Raw genomic sequence first — 20999 nt, 5'->3', positions numbered from 1 at the left:
TTTTTTTCTCCTAGGTTTATATTTAACAAATGCTTTATGGCCAGGTTTGGCAACCTTGAGTTACTTAACAATATAAATATTGGATGGAAATTTACTGAATCTATCTCACAAATTGTTTATTCTCATGACTTCCTTAGAAAAACCAGGCCGATGTCGTGTGAATGCCACCTCTTGAACAATTATTCTAGGGATTTTGGAAATATTGGGAAACATGTATGTACCACCGATTTGACTATTATTGGGAACTTGGCAATACAAAACCTCTTATCCCAAGGTATCAATCATATTCCCCCTCATCCACTTAACCCTCAAAGTGCCTTGAAAGCACTTAATGAATGTCTGACCGACTTGGTCAGCAGGCTTCAGCTGGAGCCTTCAATTCACCAAGAATTGAAAATTATTATGGCAAATATGTTCGCTCAACTAATCTCTCAACTTCCATCCGGATGGATTCAGAATGAGTCTACATGGCTCAATGCTGACCTTGCTTTAGCCTTTGCACAACAAATGGTTCATTGTTGGACTGGATAAAACATCTAACACAGCGTCAATACTATGCAAAAAACTTGTCTATGAAGCTGTGGAGACTCGACTCCGCGGTAATGAATTCCAGTACATTGGTAACAATCTGAAAACAATAATAGAAAATACTTGTAAAGAGATCTCATCCTTAGGATATCAAGCTGAAAATACTAAACTTCCCATCTTATTTCCCACATATAAAAGTCATAAAAATAAATTCCGATGGATATCAGATGCCTCCAGCTGCCTGTTCACTAATATCACTTATCATGTTACCGTTGGGCTTAACATAATAAAAGATGAACTCATAAAGATCCGTGCGGATAAAAGGGAAGTCTTGAAAAGGTTTTCAAGAGTAGACATCCAACCATTTTGGCTAGTTAACAATTCTGCTGAAGTACTTTTAAACTTTCCCCCGACGGTCTACTGCATGTATACTGCTGACATCACACATTATTATGAAAATATTCCATTGGTAGGTGAATATGGTCTTATCAATGTTCTAAACACGCTAATTGACTTAGCATTCTCCAATAGAGCTAGCAATGGTTTCTCTGGCTTATCATTTGTTCACTTGGGAAAATGGAATAAAAAGATTACAAAAAACCCCCCCCTTCATGTATCCCAGATACAGTTTCAAGAGGTAATACATTGGGTTCTAAATCACTGCTATATTCTGATTGGAAACAACTGTTTCCAGCAAACTTGTGGCATTCCGATGGGATTCTCATGCTCCCCGGCCATGTGTAATCTTTATTTGTTCTACTATGAGTATAAGTGGATTACCAAACATACCAACAACTTAGAAAGTTTAGCCTTACTCACAAAATGTAATCACACCTATAGGTTCATGGATGATCTTTTAAGCATCAATAATCCTATTTTTGCCCTACTGGCTACTGATATTTATCCTTCTATTTAGCTATTGAAGCCACTTTTTTAGAACAAGATAATTTCAGGGATATACCCTCCTCAAAGCGAGTTAACTATCTTTCCATCGAGATAAATATCATTAACCCCCTAGATGGCGTGTTTACCACACGATTCCTTTGGAAAAGAGACCAGCTCAAACTCACGGCAGCTGAATTTGTTAAGAAAAAGAGTAATAGACCCTTTAAATTAGCCTTGAACACTTGTCTAAGTATACTACACTTAATTATCTACTATTCCTCTGATGTGTTCTCTGCCTTCAAAGAAACCGAAGCTCTTATCAGGAAATTTCAAACCAATGGCTTTCGTAAACGAGATTTGATCTCTACTATAATAGCTGCCTTAACAAAGAGTTCTTGGCCTGGCGCCAAATTTAATACTGAATCACTTATTCTCTTACTGAGGAAGTAGGCTCATATCTAATGGGCCTACTAGACTCATTAGATATGGTGCCTGGGTATGGGCGGGCACACACACACACACACACACACACACACACACACACACACACACACACACACACACACACACACACACACACACACACACACACACACACACACAATCTATCTTAACTCTCTCTAGCTATGGCCGCTACCGGGACCTTTACACCTACTCTTACACTACCTACCTTAAAACTAAATTCCTAAACCCCCTAGCATGGGGCACACACACACACACACACACACAACACACACACACACACACACACACACACACACACACACACACACACACACACACACACACACACACACACACACACACACACACACACACACACACACACACAATACCTATGAAGGCCGCTAGCTATTCAAAAACCTACATTACTCTTGACATTTATTCCTACACACTCGTACACTTACTCTAATACTACCTACCTTTAAACTAGATTATTAAACTCTCTTGCATGGGGCACTACCCTTACATGATAAAACTTATTATCTCCTAATATTGGGGGGAATATGGCCATTACACTTAATGCCCTCCCCCAAATCAAGCCTGCTTGCGATCTCTATTCTGTCTCCCCACTCTACACGACGCACTCATTCCCTCACTCCTGCACTCTGTCGCGCGGGTTCCTATACGCTCTGCTCTGCTCACTCAGAACGCCACCGAAGGCATTAACCTCGGGGATCGTCCGTATGGATCTCTCCCACTCCTCCAGCTGCTGCGCGAGTTGTATATAAAGGTGAGCTCTCTTGGAGCTCACTTAGTGTTGTGCACTTGTTCATTTCGTTGTGTGTTTGCAAATACCACTTAGTAGTCGCACTATCTCTTGTTAGGGAAAAGCTTTGAGTGATGGTTAAAGGGAAAGATAAATTGGCAGTTGTGGAGTTGGCTGCTCCAACTCAAACACAGGTATTACTGTTGGACATGGGCTTTCAAATACTTGATCTCTTGTTTAATTTTTGTGGTAAAAAGCTGGCTTGCGGTTTGGAAGCAGTCTTAATAGTTTTTTTCTCTCCTTTACTTAACTCAATGTAGTTGGTTGTTTCCGTTATAATCCGATTGTAAGTTGCCTACGACGTTTTCATATCGTTGTTTTGGTTATCTACCCATGACTAAATGAGTAGGAAAATCTCATTGGATTGGTTGTTTTCTGCTGGCCGAAGATTTTGGGGATGGTGTTGTAATGAGAAAACTCTGATCTGGAAAATTCTGAGGTTAAAATATCACCCAGGTTCTGTCTCTATTTTGTACTAGTAAAGGATATCCAGATTTTGTCGATTATTCTATGAACTTCTGTCTAGGCTTGCTTGCTTTGGAGACCGGACTGTTTTTAAAGGGCTCTTGTGCTTAGCCAAGCAACTTATGTTCTATGGTTATAACTAAGTAGTGGGATTTTGGTCTTTTGGCGTGAATACCAAATGCCCGACGCAAATGATATTTTGAAGCTACGTAGAGAGATAAAATAAGAGCATCACAAATGATTTTGTGAGAGTTCTACCAAACATCGAGCAAACTTATCCGAGCAAGCTCAAAACCGAGGAAAGTTCCCAAGTGAGTTTCTCACGCATATATATATACTTTTTTTCTAAAAAGAGATAACACACACACACACACACACACACACACACACACACACACACACACACACACACACACACACACACACACACACACACACACACACACACACACAGAGCTTTCTCTAAACCCAAACAATAAATGTCAGCACCATTGCTCCCTGATCATGATTATACAAATCTGGTCGTCCTTATACATGTGACCATTGCTAGAAAAATAATGTTTTTTTGGAAACTTAAATATAGATCAATCTAGTCGTCCTTATACATTCACCATTGCTAGGTTAAATATGTTTTTTCACTTCACCTTGCGCATTGTCCCACTTAAGTTTTAGTCCTCATGAAAACCAAGCCAACGTGTGAGCACAACCAAACTACCTTGTAGGATTCTCTCTCTCTCTCTCTCTCTCTCTCTCTCTCTCTCTCACACACACACACACACACACACACACACACACACACACACACACACACACACACACACACATAAAACTCTCTAAAAAATTTCACGTCTCTTTCAACTTTTAGATTTCAAGTCTGCTAAAATATAATGCTAAGAGCCGATCGAAAAATCAAAACAACCGATTGAAGGGAGGGAAAGAAGGATAGAATCCGGTTTGAAAATTCAAGAAAATAGAGTTTAACTGTAAAAAATGCCGTTATTTCCTCTATGGATGTTTATGAAATTGATTTTTCCCGAACACTATCTGAAGCATGTGAACCGACGCTCTCTCTCTCTCTCTCTCTCTCTCTTTTGACACGCTGAGCATACACTCATTTGAAGTATAACAAGCTAACATTTGTCCAAAAATGATTTGCGGGAAATATCGAGCAGCAGTACCACAAAATAAAACTTACTTTAGTAGCGCTACATTCCAGAGAGGCACCCACCTAAAATTAATTAAGCTATGTCAATCATTGTCAATCTCCACATCCCCATTGTCAATCTCTATTTGAAAATCCTTGGGATCCTTCCGATCCATAGAGCGACCCACAGAAACGCAGTACCGAAAATTTCCTGTACTATGCAAGCAAGCTCCTTTGCCATTGAACAAGGACGCATCACACGGGAAATATCGATCACATTATCGAGAATAATGTTGCCATTGTGCTTGATGTTCTTAAATGTATAAGGAGAAGGAAGAGGAATCTGCATGTTGAAAACCAGCCAAGAGCTCATGGGGCACACTAGCATGGAGCAAGACACTGTTGCCAATGCTAGGACTGAGGGGCAAGCAAAAGAAGAAGAAAAAGGCAATCGAGTGCTGTAATGGCTTGCATGGTCAGATTAGTAGGAGGAATTTTGATAATACAATTATGAGAGTAGCCAAAAATCATGAGGAACACCTGCAGTATAACAATGTCATAAATGCAAATGATGGCATCTTTGTTGTTTTTGTCAGTCGACTTTATCATTGTGGTATTGAATATGCATTAAATGGGCAGGAATCTCGCTATCAAAGCTCGCCCTCTTTGAGATTACGAAGGGAGATAATTGTTGCACAAAACTCAGAGCGGATTAACAAGGACCTTAGCACTAATCATGAGCAGCTCCAGTTGTCTTCAGAGGCTATGTTCACACCAGAGCACAAGCGCCCACCACAGCAGTATTCGTTCTTGAGCAAGGATTATAGCACGCTAAGCTACTATTTCAGTCCCGCCAGTAGCAGCAGCTGAAACAATGCATTCATCTTCTTACTATTGCGATCGGGATCCTTCAAGGCTTTGATCACAAGGGCAGCGATGCTAATTGCTCCCCTACTTCCAGTCTTGCTCCAGTTAAGCGTCACCATTGAGGGAGCCACCCGTAAACTCCACTAGACGGTAGACATGAAGCTGAGTGATGCATGTTTTGCGCCCACGATGAAGATGCAATGCTGATAAAGAAAGGGCAGCAAGAATATGAAGAGGTGGTTTTTGTTCGTTTAACAGGATGGGAACTTGGAGCTGCCTCTTCATTGGCACCCAAGATCGGGCCTCTAGGTCTGTCGCCCAAGAAGGTAGGAAAGGACATCGCCAAGAAGACTTCCAAGGACTGGAAGGGCCTACGCGTTATTGTCAAGCTCACTATCCATATCATCAATCCAAGTTTGTTTTCGTCCCTTCCACTATCTGCGAGGGATCCAATTTGGATGGCATCTCTACTGATTTCCTCTCCTAATTTCTTTCCGTTGCTTCTGCTTATGCTCTCACAACCCTGCATTGATCTCTCTCTCTCTCTCTCTCTCTCTCTCTCTCTCTCTCTCTCTCTCTCTCTCTCTCTCTCTCTCTCTCTCTCTCTCTCTCTCTCTCTCTCTCTTTCTTTTTGGAAGGATAAACCTTTTCTGAAATAACTATGCAGCATTCAACAACAATAGGAGATAATTTAACATCAATACAATATGTCTATCTGAACGGGTGCAAACCTCACAATTAAAAAGTGTCATTCTTTGCACTCTTACATAATCAAGAACGTGCTATCATAGCCCACAATGTATGTATGCAGCACCCCCCAATCTCATAAGGCACGACAAAGCAAAAGGTTGCGAGAGTGCATTGACCTATCTTTTTTTGAAACCACACTTCTTACATTCATAGAAAAAATCAGTTTTGGCACTGCGAAGGTTCACAATTTTGGGGCAACCATCTCTATCCTTCTCCTGCTGTGTGCACTCTTTGTAGTAGTAAGCATCAGAAATGCCAGTACCAGCTCCACAGATGACGCATTGCATTTGGAACGAGTCATAAGTGCACTCATCTCCCACTCGAACCAGAGTACAGGGGTGCGAGTACGAATCGCAAATCACACACTTGTCATCGCACTTCTTACGGAGTCGCCCTATAGATGTTCGTTTGCTTGCGACACATTATCAGACCAGGATGATGCTTCACCATGGGTGCTTGTGAGTGCGGGCCGCTTGCCCCGTTTGTGCTGAGAGTTTCTCTCTCTCATTTGTAAATCATTTACAAGGCTTATGTATAAAGTCGACTAATTTACAGCCACAATGGTAAAACATCCATGGAGTGCAGATAAAAACATCCATCATCGAGTGCAGAAACTTAAGAGTGACCCAATAATGACTTTTACTTTGAGTGATAATGAACACTTGTTTTACTGACTGTTTCTATAGCTCGTAGGAGCTAGGTGTAAGCTTCTCGGAAAACCCATTCACGAAAGGGAAGCCTTTGCTGCTTCTTCGCTTCCAAGAACGAATGTGAGGGTTTCGAGGTGAGATGCCTCCAAGTCTTCAAACGCACTTCCACATTGCCTCTCCAGGTAGACAAGGTACACGGTTGCCTCATCCGACATCGCCATGGCAGAGAGAGAGAAAACACAGAAGATGAGAACCAGAGCGAGTTGTCGCCGGCGCGCGCTCTTTGAGAGAGAGAGAGAGAGAGAGAGAGAGAGAGAGAGAGAGAGAGAGAGAGAGAGAGAGAGAGAGAGAGAGAGAGAGAGAGAGAGAGAGAGAGAGAGAGAGAGAGAGAGAGAGAGAGAGAGAGAGAGAGAGAGAGAGAGAGAGAGAGAGAGAGAGAGAGAGAGAGAGTTGATTTCATTGCAGCGCGGCGCTTGGACTACCTGCTTACTTGCCGTGAACTAGGAAAAGCCTGCTTTTGCTTCCTCTCCAATATAAGGAGGAAGCAAAAGCAGGATTTTCCTAGTTCACGAAAAGTAAGCAGGCAGTCCAGGCGCCGCGCTGCAATGAAATCAACTCTCTCTCTCTCTCTCTCTCTCTCTCTCTCTCTCTCTCTCTCTCTCTCTCCATCCATGAGCAGGTAGTCCAAGTAGAGGGGCTCGTGCTACAGTATCAATTATCGCTCTCTCTCTCTCTCTCTCTCTCTCTCTCTCTCTCTCTCTCTCTCACGTGCACACCTGCACACTCGCACCCGTTTGCTACCTTTCTCCCTCCTAGCCTGCCTGTCTCAAATCAGCAATGCATCCTCTCTATCCCAAGAAGTTTTGGAAAAATTCTCACAATAATTCCCACATTGTGACTTACCTCAACATCATGAGCTTCTGTGAGGGAGGCACGACATACCTAGCTAGGTACGATTGGGGGCAAGGGACCGCCGGCCCGGTGCCTCTCGAGCAGAAGCTCATGATGTTAAGCATTGTATGAAAAACATTGAAAAAGATTCTGTTTTCCTACATGAGAATTTTCTAAACCTTCTTGTGTATCTCTCCAACCCACAGGGTGAGCCTCTCTCTCTCTCTCTCTCTCTCTCTCTCTCTCTCTCTCTCTCTCTCTCTCTCTCTCTCTCTCTCTCTCTCTCTCTCTCAAGTTGCACCGCAGGGGTGGATCTGAGGGAAACGGGGGGCCGACTTGGGGGCCTGAAAAAGTCACGCTGGTCAAGGCGTGCTTCGAGGGCTTTTTAAGGTGGCGGGGAGTTGCTTGCCACGAGGGCAAGCACCTCGAAAGTTAACCAAAGCCGACGATCGAGCGCCACAACGGTGGATGTAACAAGCACGGAAGAGGCCACACCAATCCCATCAGGTGCTCCAACTGTGGGCGATGTGTGCCAAAGGACAAGACTGTCAAGCGGTTTCTTGTAAGGTACATTGTTGAACAAGCTGGTGTGCGAGATGCACAGGATGCTTCCATTTATCATGGGTACGCACTTCCTAATCTTTACACCAGAAAAGAGTACTGCATTTCATGCACCATTCACTCTCACGTTGTCGGTGTGAGATCCCGCACAACAAGAAGAGTTTGCGAGCCACCACAGAGGTTTAGATGCAAGCAGGATATGTAGAATTAGAATCAGCGTACCGATGTTCTTGCTGTTAGGAAGTGAAGAGGTGTCTAATTAGTACATAAGCCATGAGAGGAAGAAAGCTCGTGAATTTTGAATTCTACATAGAACTCTTAAAAGACGCATGCTATGTCGAGCATTGCCACTGTGGTTGAAGCCATCAATAGGATGGACGTTGAGGGACTTTTGAGTCTTTTGGACGAGTTTGTATTTGATATTTTGAAAATGTCTTTCTAAAGTTTTTTCTAGAGAGAGAGAGAGAGAGAGAGAGAGAGAGAGAGAGAGAGAGAGAGAGAGAGAGAGAGAGAGAGTGAGTCAGAGTCCGACTTACTTCTGAGACTCAGAGAGTGCGTGACAGAGAGAAGCCTTGCGAGTGAACAAGAGACACGACACTGAAATTCACCAAACTCGATCGTTGAGAGTGAGTGACCAATGCTAATTTTTTTTTTTTCCAAAAACTTGTCAAACCTACATGTTAGAAACAATACACGTAAACTCACTAAATCTAAAGGTTTTTATACCAACTTACACTATTTTTTTTCAAATTTTGGAGGTTTTCTCACCTTCAACTATAAAATTTAGAGGTAAATCTCAAAATTTGTAGGTGGGGTTACACTAAACCAAGGTTTTTGTTACACTAAACCTAGGTTTTTTTTAGCGCACTGTGAGTGACTTATAGAGGCGGAGCTAAGTCTGTGAGAGAGAGAGAGAGAGAGAGAGAGAGAGCGAGCGTAATTGGCTAGATTGGTTGAGAGCATGCACACCCCTTCCATGCAGAGCTTGCTACCTAGTGGTAGAGTCACTAGGTGGAGGTAGGGATTGTGGAACTTGAGAAGAAGATGGAGGTAGGGATTGTTGAACAAGGGCATCGGCGCATCGAAGTCATTTTTGATGTGCAACCAGAAAGGCTAGTTTTTGAGAAAATATTCCTCGACTGTGATCCCGCAACTGTTAAAGTCTCCATAAGGAATGCTCTTTTTTAGATTGCTCAAAAAGGTTTTCTTATAGTTTGAAATTCCTCATCATACAGTCAACCATGGCTAGGCACATAACCATTTATGGACAACAATGTGGCCACAAGATTGTTCTTATGTTTGACGATAGCATCTATGCACTTTCTATCTCTTTTGTGATACAACATTATGAAATAACTAATGTATTCAAATTGCATCCATTAACTCTAATGGGAGAGCAGGTGAGGATAAAGGCTACTGAACTTGCTAGTGGTGAACAAATCTTCCTTCTGAATCATGGCCAATGTCAATTCTAGAAGGTTTGCATTGCTATTTAAAGCACACAAGGCATTGGAATGAAGGATACACTAGTAATAGTCCGATGGTCCCTCCACAGTAGTTGGTATACTAAATGCAATGCCTTCACAAAGCAGCCTACACATGGCACTCAAGCAAGCAAAGGATATCATTCAAGTTCAAGAGCTACCTATGCATTATGATGGACATGTGGAATTTGAGTTACCATCTTTTGATTTATTTGTGCACGAACTTATGAAAATTGCAACATGTGAATTTACTATGGCACAAATAGAGTTTTGGAATATGCTCAACAAGATGGTTCAGAAGCAAGGATATGACTGTGTATCAATGTGTGTGTGAACACATTAAAGAAAGATTATGGATCTTTTGTTTGACACTATTTTAATGTGTGTGAACACAACAAAGGAAGAGTATGGCTCTTTTGTTTGAGACTATTTGAGATGCAACATAGTTACTTTGCTACACTATACTCTATAGAGTAACTATTGAGATCTTAATCTAATATTTTTCATTGCTTACGTTCGCTCAGTTTCTTGTCCGCTCGGAAGTACTCGCTCGAGGATTGAGATTCCTCATTTTGTGATGCTGATGCAATAAATTTGTCTCTACCATGATTGAAGCCTAAAAGTGCACAAAGAAAATAAATTTAATAAAATCTAAAATAGATATAACTTTGATTTATATGATTGCAAATAGAAAAATATAAAAAACATTTAATGAATTAAAATGCTTATTTACAAATCTAAAATTACAATAGTCCTCTTTGCAAAGCAATTCAATGACAGGTAACATTTGAAAATGAGCAACTATATGATATGATACCGCTTTCTGTAGTGCAGTGCGATGGTCAACAACAACCAACAAAGAAAGATCTAAAAATATGTAAACCCTCCTTGCAATGCGATACGGTGGTCAGCAACAACCAGAGAGGAAGAATCTATTAAAACCAATCTCCCTGCAGTGCTACGTGGTAGTCAACAGTAACCAGGGATGAAGGATTTAAAATACCTAGGCCCTCTCTGTAGTGTGATGCAATGGTCAGCAACAGCCAAAGACGTGGAATCTATTAACTCAATCAACCTATAGTGAAACACAGTGGTCAACAACAACCACGAATGAAGAATTTAAAATACCTAACCCCTCCCTACAGCGCAACAGTTGGTCAACAACATCTAGAGACGGGGAATTTATTAAATACAATCAACCTACATTGCAACACGGTGGTCAACAACAACCAAGATCGAATGATTTTAAATACATAACCCCTCCTTGTAGTGCGACATGGTGGTTAGCAACAACGAAAAACGAGAAATTTATTTAATCCAATCAACCTGCAGTGCGACGTGATGGTCAGCAATAGCCAGGAATGAAGGATTTAAAATACATAACCTCTCCCTCTTTATGAAAATCTCTAATTGTTTAACGAGGTCTTTTACTACATTTTGTAGAGAGAAGGTCCAAAATCAGGTGGAGAGGGAAGAGAGAGGAGGACGAGGGTTTTTTTTTGCATTTCAAATATTATCGCAATTATTTTTGCAACTATTTACCATGATAGTTACCTTTGTTATTGCCAGTACTATTATCACGTTTATTTTGAAAGCGTAATTTAGCACCAAAACATTCAAATTTTGGCTTAAACATTCCCCCCTCCCTCAAATTTTGGTGTTAATTCCCACATCTTGATAAAATTTAAAGTAATTATATGAAATTTTCAACTTTTAAAAAAAGATATGAAAACATGGAACAATAGTTAGCTATGTGGGATTAAACTTGGTAACAACTAAACTAATCACTATCAGTTGATTAACATAATTTAACATGCTTCACAAAATTAAAGAGATAAAGAGGGGGAGAGAGAGATGAATGGATGACACGACCACAAAATTCATAATTCAAAGTATACAAAATGTTTATGAATCATCTTTCAAAAGATCCTTGCAAGGAGTATTATCCAATTCTAAGCCCAGGGCTCCTAAATCAATAAAGAGAGAACTAGAATTGTTGTTTGTGGATGTGATGGCTTCATCATCTTTGAATTTTTCATCCGCCATCTCATGATCATCTTCATCATGATGAAAATCATCCTCGCTAAGACTTGCACTTGATTCATCGATCTCCCTCTCCTCTGCCCCCCCCCCCTCTCATCCAAAGTAGGTGGAAGAGGGTCTAAGATGGTCTCCGCTTCATTAGTGGAAAAAAAGGTTTCTCGCGAGGTGTTACAAGAATTACAAACCAAATTTTTGGTTGGTGGATTGTTGGGATATGGATGACCTATAGAAGAGAAGCTCAAAGTGAGTAACATTGGTATAATTAATGCTACAAGCAAATAAGAATTAAAAAGGTAGTCACTCACCTACTCACAATTGCATGGAAAAACTAAATTGTCATACCTTCCGGGGTGATGCACACTAGAGTCCACCATGTAGAGGCCATTCTCATGTTGTCTAGACACATTTGCAAATCACCTGCACTCAAAGATGAAGGTATGAAAGATTCTAAAAGTAACCTTTAGTATCCTTTCAATAGTTCCATAGTACGTGGCTTCATCACCATCTGTGTCAAAGTTGTCCATGATGCCACAGTCCATGGTGGTTCTACACTCGTCAATGTGGCATGTATGAAAGTGACGACCCTTTGACCACATAGAGTTAAAAGAAAGTCACTACAAAATAGTAGAATATATTTTATCAATTACAAAGATAAAATCAAGAAAAAATATACAATATGGTTTAGGTATATGAGTACTCTACCATTGGTACACAGCCTTGTGCATGCTCCCATTCTTTGTGGATGATGTCTTCTCCACGTGCTTTTGCTTTGGTCATTCTCTCATTCACTCCGCACTTTGCACAATCCACCCTTCAGCCATGCATGTCTCTGGTTGAGAAGTAGCCGCACAAAATCTTTGAGAGTCTCTAAAAACCTCTCTAAAAAGAACATCCATCGTGTGTGCACTACTCCACATATAGCGATATCCTCCACCATGTGAGCCAAGATGTGATTTGACTAAGAAGGACCGATCGAGGAAATGCATCCTCAGTGGCACACATAGTTTTTGCTGCAATGTTTGAGCAGTATGCATAACATCTATTTCAAATTTGTTGGAGCTCACAAATCTGCAATAAAACACACAAGATTATGCTAAGTGATAGTTGAGGTTATTGTGTACATAAAAAAAGTGTAGGTGATTGGAGTCTTGTGGTGTACCTTACTATCTCTCCAAGTTTAAAAATAGCATCCCTCACTTTCTTGTCCCGACATATACACATACTCACTAGCAGAATGAACTACAATGTAAATTAGAGGAAGGGAAAGTGAGAGAAATTCATACACACAATTCATATGTGTCCTAGACTAGAGAAAGGGACATTACTTGAAGCATCTTGTGCCAATCATGGGATTTCAACCCATAAAATTGAGCGCTTCCACCTTTCTTTGCTTTTGTGAAATCTCCCTTTAGCGACCTCATGTATCATGTTTGTGTGCGAATAGAGACAATGGTATCCTTCACTTTGTCCAATTCTTCTTTGGCTAGCATCCATGGCGCTTTAGGAAGCACAATCTTTCCATTGGGAGAACAATGTTGATTAGCAGAGATGGGGAGACGTTTCAAGACCCTCAAATCATCCCTTGCCCATAATGAGTCCTTCTTGCCAATAATGTGGTCCCACAGGGTGTGGGCTACATTCTTGAATATGTGCATGGGATCCAAGAGGTGTTGTATCTTTAATTCCTTCCAGTATGTAAGCCTTAAAAATGTGTACTACCTTGACATACCTTTTGGTGGAGTACTCCAAGCCGGATTGTTGTTGTAGTGCTCTTCCCAAATGGTTGCTCGATTCTCCATTGTGAACTTTACAGGCATCTTCCCACTTCTTGGAGCCTTGTGCTTGCTATGAACTTGGGATAAGAAAATATGGCTGTTCGGATAGATTACATTACACAAGGCATCTGGCCTCTCTGTCACTAATGATGGCCCACAGGTAGGACATGCATTGTGGCCCGATGTGGACAACCTTGCATACATATCATATCGTCAGAGAGAAGCTTCAAACTAAAGGGAGAGAGAATATATAGAGAAGGAAAAAGGAGATACTAGAAATCTCTCCTAGCCCAGGATAGTCGTGCATAGTCCACATAAGGATTCCCCTCAAAATGGCTTCTCTCCCCCCTCTTTGCAAGTGAGACATCTACAACAAGGATGCCTCTCCATAACTCCTTCAACTCCTCAATTAGGGGCTCAAGGTAGACATCAACATTTGACACTTTGTACTTTCTTGGCACAAGCAAGGAAGGAAGTATATTGCCCTTCTTGGTCACTCTCCCATGGTGGAATATTGTAGTTGACAATCACCACATGCCAAGTTCTCCATGATGTAGACTAAGTTCCAAAGGGGTTAACACCATCACTTGCTAACTCAAGCCTCAAGTGTCAAGGCTCCAACCCAAACTATGGATCTTGAGTTTCGATGTGCCTCCATGCAGGTGAATTGGGAAGGACACATATCATTCCATCATTTGAGCGGTGGTTGACATGCCACGCAAGACGCTCCACAATAGACCTGCTTTTATACGTGTGTTGAATGTGCAAGATTAATAAAAAATGTCTCAGTACCTTGAGGGGTAGGTGCACCCCGCTCACTACGGTCTTGTAGCGTGCTTCCCCGCACATGGGACATGAGGTAGCATATGCGTGCTCATTGCGATATAGTATGCAATCATTGACGCACACGTGGATGCATTCAGACTCCATGCCAAGTGCAGTGACATGCGATCTAGCTCGTCAACAATCCAGAGGCATGTGGTGAACTTTTGGCAACATTTTGCCTATCAAACTACAACATAAAAGCGTATTAATACAATTGCAAGGAGGCACCATGAAGCGAGAGAGATGTATAAAAATCCATATAACAAACTTATCCAAGGAGTGCATGAACACTTGCTTGCTCCAACCAAATTTTTCTTGCAAGTTGAGGACTTCCAACGATGCCTAGAGCACGGAGTACCATGCACCGTCGTAAAGAGGTGTTCGGGCACTCATGAGCAATTTGTCCTCCATTACCACCGCTGCCCGTCGTGTGTATGGTTGGCAATCCTCCTCGCACACGTCGTGTTCATGAGCCAGTAACTCATCACACATGTTGAACATGTGCTCATCCTCTACCTCAAAGTGCAACTGAGATGCCAGAGGAGGAGTTGTCAAAGTAGAGCTAGTGAGAGGATCACCACGCGGTGCGTCCAATTTGTCCAATAGCTCTTCTCTCTGTCGTTCAGCCTTGCGTACCGGTGCACCACCACCGAACACAGACCAATGGGGCACCTCCTCAAGCGAGGGGTGAGTGGCACTCTCATCTCTTCGAGCGTTTTTTTGAGGATGACAAAGCCCTTCGTTCTCCGCGTGCTCCATTGCAATGAGCCTCAAGTGAGAGATTGCCCTTTTGCACTTGGTGCAAGGACAAGGGAGTCTGTCCTTGAGCCACCGATCACGTTCAGGGGCGTTTGGAGGGCCACGATCATCCTAGTTGATGTCGTGCACACACGGGGAATAGAGAGGATAATTAAGTTTTAAAAAATTATATTTAGCCAATGTGTCCTAAGAAATAAACAATTAATTAGAGGACAAATTATATTTAGTCATATGTATCCTAAAAAAAAAACAATTAATTAGAGAAAATAGTGTCAATTACATATTTAATAAAAAAAGAGAAAAATATTAAATTTCAAAGAGAATAAAGTACTTTGAGTGCTACATTATTTTAAAATAAAGTGCAATTAGTACTTTTACTAGATGGAATCGCAAATGTTACAAAAAGATTAAAAAATGCATATAAAAAACCTCTAAAAGTCCTACAAATAAAATTAATCTAATTATTTAAGTTGCCTTATGTTTGTGTTAAAGTCATTTAGGTGTTCTGCAACTCAACCATTCTCTGCCATCTTTAGATTGAACAAGCGCTTCATAAGAAAATACATGTTAGTATAAAATATTCAATAGGAAAAATTAAACAAAAGAAAAGAATCATACAAAAAATCAAAAAGAAAAAATGACATTTTTGATATCTAAGGGTAGAGGGAGGTGGTTTGAGAGAGAGACAATAGAGAGTCCACATCGTGGTTGGGAGAGGAAGGTATGTAGGGAGAGCTCATGGCTCAATATATGGGGAAAAGAGGACCTAATGTGGTCAAAAGCTGAGCACTCAAGTAGTGTGTGGTACTCACTCTCTCGCACTTGACGAGGGCATAAGGTAAAAATTCGATGAGACTCCTCGCGAGTGTCCCAACATCCTGTCTTGCAGCATAGAGAATGGGAACAAAGAGGAATGGAGGCACTGGTGCATATCGCACTCAACAGGATGGGCTCAAGGATGTAGGGATGGGTTTGGTTACCTCTTTCAGAGAAGAAGAGAGATTTTTAGTTTGGGGCAATGCGTGTGGTGTAATGGTTGAAGCGAGGACCTTCGAATTTTTTCCAAGCCGTGATACATTGGCGTTGTAAGAAGGCCTCATTAACTTGGGAGTTGATTGACGCATCCTTGACCAAGTGACATGCATCCCATCTTCCAAACCATTTCTTGATGTCAAGCATCCACGACGAACTTAGTATTTTTCTCTTGCATGTCTTTTGGACCTTTTGACTTGCTTCATATGCGATTCTAGGAAATCGATACAAAGGGCTATGTTTTGTCTTAAGCATGTACTCCACAACCCTTTGCATGCCCAAGACCTCAATGCGGAGCGATCCAGACTCAAGAAGTAAGAGCATGTAGGGTGTTCGTGTCTTGACTTCGAGAAAGTTGGTGAGAAAACGCCTTTGAACATTCTCAAACTCTTTCCAAGTAGACTTCTCGATGCTACCACCCCACACCTCCACTCCATAAAGAAACACCGGTGTCACCAATGTGTCAAAGTGGTACTTTTTGACATCCAACACTTGATCTCTCTAGCATTGCACATGTTCTCAAATGCATAATAAGCCCTCTTTCTAGCTTCCAAGCGACGCATTGCACAATCCTTACATTTATGATTGGATGGAACCTCAAGGCCAAGGTACTTGAAGCTATCTACCACTTCTCATTGTTGTATACAATGCATGGATTTTTGTCATTGAGGGTCTTTACAAGCATAACCTTGGTTTTGGATTCATTCACGATCAGCCCGCTATGTAGGCAAAAGCGTTCCAAGACACTCATAAGCTTTTGTGCATCTTCTACGGTATGTGCCAAGAGCACTACATCATCGGCATAAAGAAAAAGCATGATCATCGCATTTTCGATCTTAACCTCTTCTATGCCTTCTTGTTGCATAAAATCAAGAACCATGCATTCCAATTCATCAATGAGTAGCCCAAAGAGGGTTGGGGAAAGTGGGTATCCTTGTTTGACACCAATGGTGCTTGCAAAAAAAATTGAAATTCTATCTCCCATACGTAGTCGACATATCATTTTTTGGTAGATGCAAAAGACTGCATGCATAAATTCTCTCGGCACTTGAAGGCTTTGCATACATCTCCAAAGATTTCCTTGCAGTACCATGTCAAAAGCTTCCTTGAAATCCACAAAGCAACAATACAACTGTTTTTCTTTCAATGGGGACGCTTCCATAAGAACTCAAAGAGTGACAAGGTGATCAATAGTGCTATTATACTTTTGAAAACCTGCATGGCTAAGTGCACATTTATCGTTATTTTCAGCCCATTCACTTATCTTCATCTCCATGATACATCCAAAGAACTTTTCAATGAAAGAACCAACCATTATAGTGTGATGGTTGTTCACATTGTTTACATCTCCTCCTTTGTGCAAAGATTTGATCCAATTTGCACTCCAATCATGATGCATGCCATGCTGAAGTGCAAGGTTAAACATATCGCGTATCCAATATCGTGTATCGTGTTTTCTTGCTTGTCCATTTAATCATTTCAGCCTTGACACCTTGAAGGTCCCCTAGCTTGCGAGTAGCAAGTTTCTTAAGTGCATGGCATACATCTTCAATGGTAAAGAAGGGAGGCATAAACATAAGGGAGCTACAACACTCCATCTTATCAACATTGGGTTGCTCATAGAGGTTCTTGCAATGCGTATACATATCCTCAAGAATCAAGTCACCAAAGCTCTCAACATGCTTGCCTTTTAGATTTTGTAAAAACTTTCCACATGCATGTGCTTTTTCTTGCGCTAAAAGAAGTTGTTTTTTGACTTCCCACCTTCTCCTCCTTTCTTGAACAAGTGCTTTGTATGTGTGTGAACGTTCCAAGTAAACTTCCTTGTCTTTGCTTGCATCCCCAACCTTAGCAAGTGTTTTTTGGGCTTGACTACATTCCATGTCAAACCATTTGTTCTTGGTGATACCCTTCTTAAACCTTTTGCAAGACATGTGTTTCACCGAAAAGCATTCCTTTGCACAAGAGAAAATTACTTCTTTGAAAACTTTCCACTTGCATTCTAATGTTGGGCTCTCTTGATGCTCTATTGCTTAACATTTGGTCCACCATATCAGCATATATAAGTGCTTGTTTGAAGTCTAGATGTAGGTACAAATGATTCACATCATGATTGGAGGCTACATGCTTGGGTCTTTTACCACACTTGTCAATACATAACATCCTATGATCCAATTCCAGATTTTATTCACCAAGTGTAAATCTTTATATGCATTCTAGAGTGGCTTCTAAAAACAACATATGGTCAATCACGCTATCACCATTGTGCTTTCTACATGTAAATTCATTGGTGCCTTGCCATAAAGATACACCATTTTCAATGAGCATTCCGGTACTATTGTACATATATAGAAGTGACTTTCCATAGTAATCCAGTTCTTTTGCATTATTAGAGCTTTGATTATACATGTATGAGTCATCCATTCTTCTTGAGACATGCGGCATGTCGACTTGTTGTGTGTCGGGCTGTAGCGTATTTGTGCGAGCATTCATGTCTCCAAAGACAATGACTTCACCCTGGTCCTTGTAATGAGCAATGTTTTCCTCTAGTTCAACAAAGGGCTGATCTCTATCCATATCCAAGTGAGCATAAAAGTTGGAGTGATAGTGAGGAATGTAGCAACCAGCCAAAAACACGACTTGACCATTTGCTGGGCTAATTTTCAGCCATAAGTAGCGTTTATACTTATCTTCTTTGACAATGGAAACATCTTTCAAACCCTTTTTGATCATACATGCTACACCTCCTTGGCCTCTACGTTGTTTTGTATTTTTGGCCCACATCAAAAAATGCATATCATGTTTGTCAAATCCAAGAATTCAATGTGCATCATGCTCCCATGTTTTGACAAGAAGTATCACATCGGAGTGATTGGTAAGCTTATCAATGCCAATTCTCGCATTCCATGGGTACCCGTTACAATTCCAAAAGATTATTTGCAAGCGTTAGTTGGTCTCATAGATCATGTGTCCCTATTTGTTGGGTGGATTTGCATCCTCCTCAAGTGGATTTTTTTCTTGAGAGAGAGGGAGAGAGAGATACAAAAGAAAGAGAAGGAGAGAGAGAGAGAGAGAGAGAGAGAGAGAGAGAGAGAGAGAGAGAGAGAGAGAGAGAGAGAGGAAGAGAGAGATAGATAGAGAAAGAGAGGGGGAGAGAGAATAGAGAAAGAGAGAGAGAGAGAGAGAGAGAGAGAGAGAGAGAGAGAGAGAGGAAGAGAGAGATAGATAGAGAAAGAGAGGGGGAGAGAGAATAGAGAAAGAGAGGGAGAGAGAGAGAGAGAGAGAGAGAGAGAGAGAGAGAGAGAGAGAGAGAGAGAGCAATGATTGTAAGCGAAGCCACCGTTTAGTCATGCATGAGTGTAGAGGATTTTGTAGAGTGTTTTGAAAGAAATCTTTTTTACGTCCTCAAGATGGAGTTTAGGAATGACTTTCTAAGCTCTTCTCTCTACCTTCTCTATATTTCTCTCAATATTTCTGTGTATCTCTATCTTTCTCTCTACGGATGTGGCATTAGGTCGAATAAGCAGTTGCTGTGAAGAGATGTTGCGCAAGAAGCACAATAAAGAAGCTCTTCTTGAAAGCACTCTATAGAGGCAGAAGCACTCATGCACTACACACAACACAAAATGATGGCTACATTTACAACACTAGCTCTTTATTGTAAACCCTAAATGATAGATAAATTAACATAATTGTATATAATGAAATTATACTTAATTATAAAGAATATGTAATTATATATACTTAAATTATAGGGGGGTCGGTACATATATATTTGTTTATGCATGTCTGTAGGCACTGAGTACGAGAGCATAGCACCCAAAGGTTAGACACTTTCTCTTGGGTATAGTCCTTTTTTAATCGTGGCATTGCGGTCATTGATCCACTCATGCATGGATTACTGCAACGTACCTTTGGTTTTACCATGGTTGAGATTGCGATGATATCTAAAGAGGTGTCACTTGACCTTTGGCACTATTAGCCCATACTTAGGTCTACTAGTATGTATATGTATCCACAAGCTTATGTACATATATACTTGTATACATATATATAGATAAGTGAGTAGGGGGGAAATATAAATCTCATATTGCTCTCTGTAATGTAGATGTTAGAAGAGAGACCACCTGGTGGGGAGTAGCCATCTGCTGGCTCTTCTTTTGGTTGGTTCACATCCAGGTGGGCTCCCACCCGGGGTGGACATCGCCTCCAGCGAACCCCCGTCTTGAGGAGATAAGACCAAGTAAAGAAATTAAGATTATTTGTGGCTAGTTAACCCTAAATCATAAGTGTTATAGTTTTATTTTTGTTAATTACAGGCATGGACATCCTACAACTACTCTAGATCAAGACCTACATCGTACTATCTCTTTACGAGACCAGTACCTCTGTTCGACGTATGCATTGTTTGGCCGGTACACTCCGCAATAGCTTGCAACCTATAGTCTTTCTCCACAATCTACGCCATGGGGGAGTCACGGAGGAGCTCCTTACATCCAGAGCCTCGCACCAACGGCACCTTAGTCTACGGCCCCTTCTTACTGTCCTACTCTCCTTCCATCGTAGTGTTCCACTCCCATGGCATCGCAGGGTCCCATACCACTCTATTCCACTCCTGCTTTTCCAGAGCACCGTTGACGCAATTCTTCTAGTGGCATGCGTCGATGCTCGTCTCAAGGCAGCGAGCGTCGAGAGAGACGAAGCGGCGGGGGATCTTGTGGCTTCGCTTGTTTTGGTAGTGGGGGGAATAGATCATGCACGCTACATTGAGGACACGCTGCATGCTAGATTTTCAAATGTCCCCCGATCAACGTTTTTCATAATAGTGGTTGGAGGGCTACATAAAAACATTTTTGAAAAACAAGGAGTCCAGTATACGGAGCGCAATGACCAACCAAGTTAGAGATCCAAACAGGAGCTATCACAGTGGCACCATGGCAGATGTGGAGTGGGAGTGGGCAATGCAAGAAAAGAGCGATTAGGATGTAACGGGCTCATCCTACAGACAACTACGCAAAACTCGAACCAGACAAACTCCTACGCATTGCTATGGCTCGAGAGGCAAAGAAA

The 20999-nt window shown here is 41.4% G+C and overlaps 1 pseudogene; it reads left to right on the top strand.

Moving 5' to 3' along the window:
* Window positions 1-4700: 4700 nt before the first annotated feature.
* Window positions 4701-5306, top strand: LOC147452461 (uncharacterized; annotated as a pseudogene).
* The last annotated feature ends 15693 nt before the right edge of the window (window positions 5307-20999 follow it).

Source organism: Adiantum capillus-veneris, chromosome 8, assembly GCF_014529385.1.
Source record: "Adiantum capillus-veneris isolate H3 chromosome 8, ASM1452938v2, whole genome shotgun sequence".
NCBI lineage: Eukaryota > Viridiplantae > Streptophyta > Polypodiopsida > Polypodiales > Pteridaceae > Adiantum > Adiantum capillus-veneris.
Note: the sequence above shows the minus strand (reverse complement) of the source record. Positions and strands in the feature narration are given on the sequence as shown.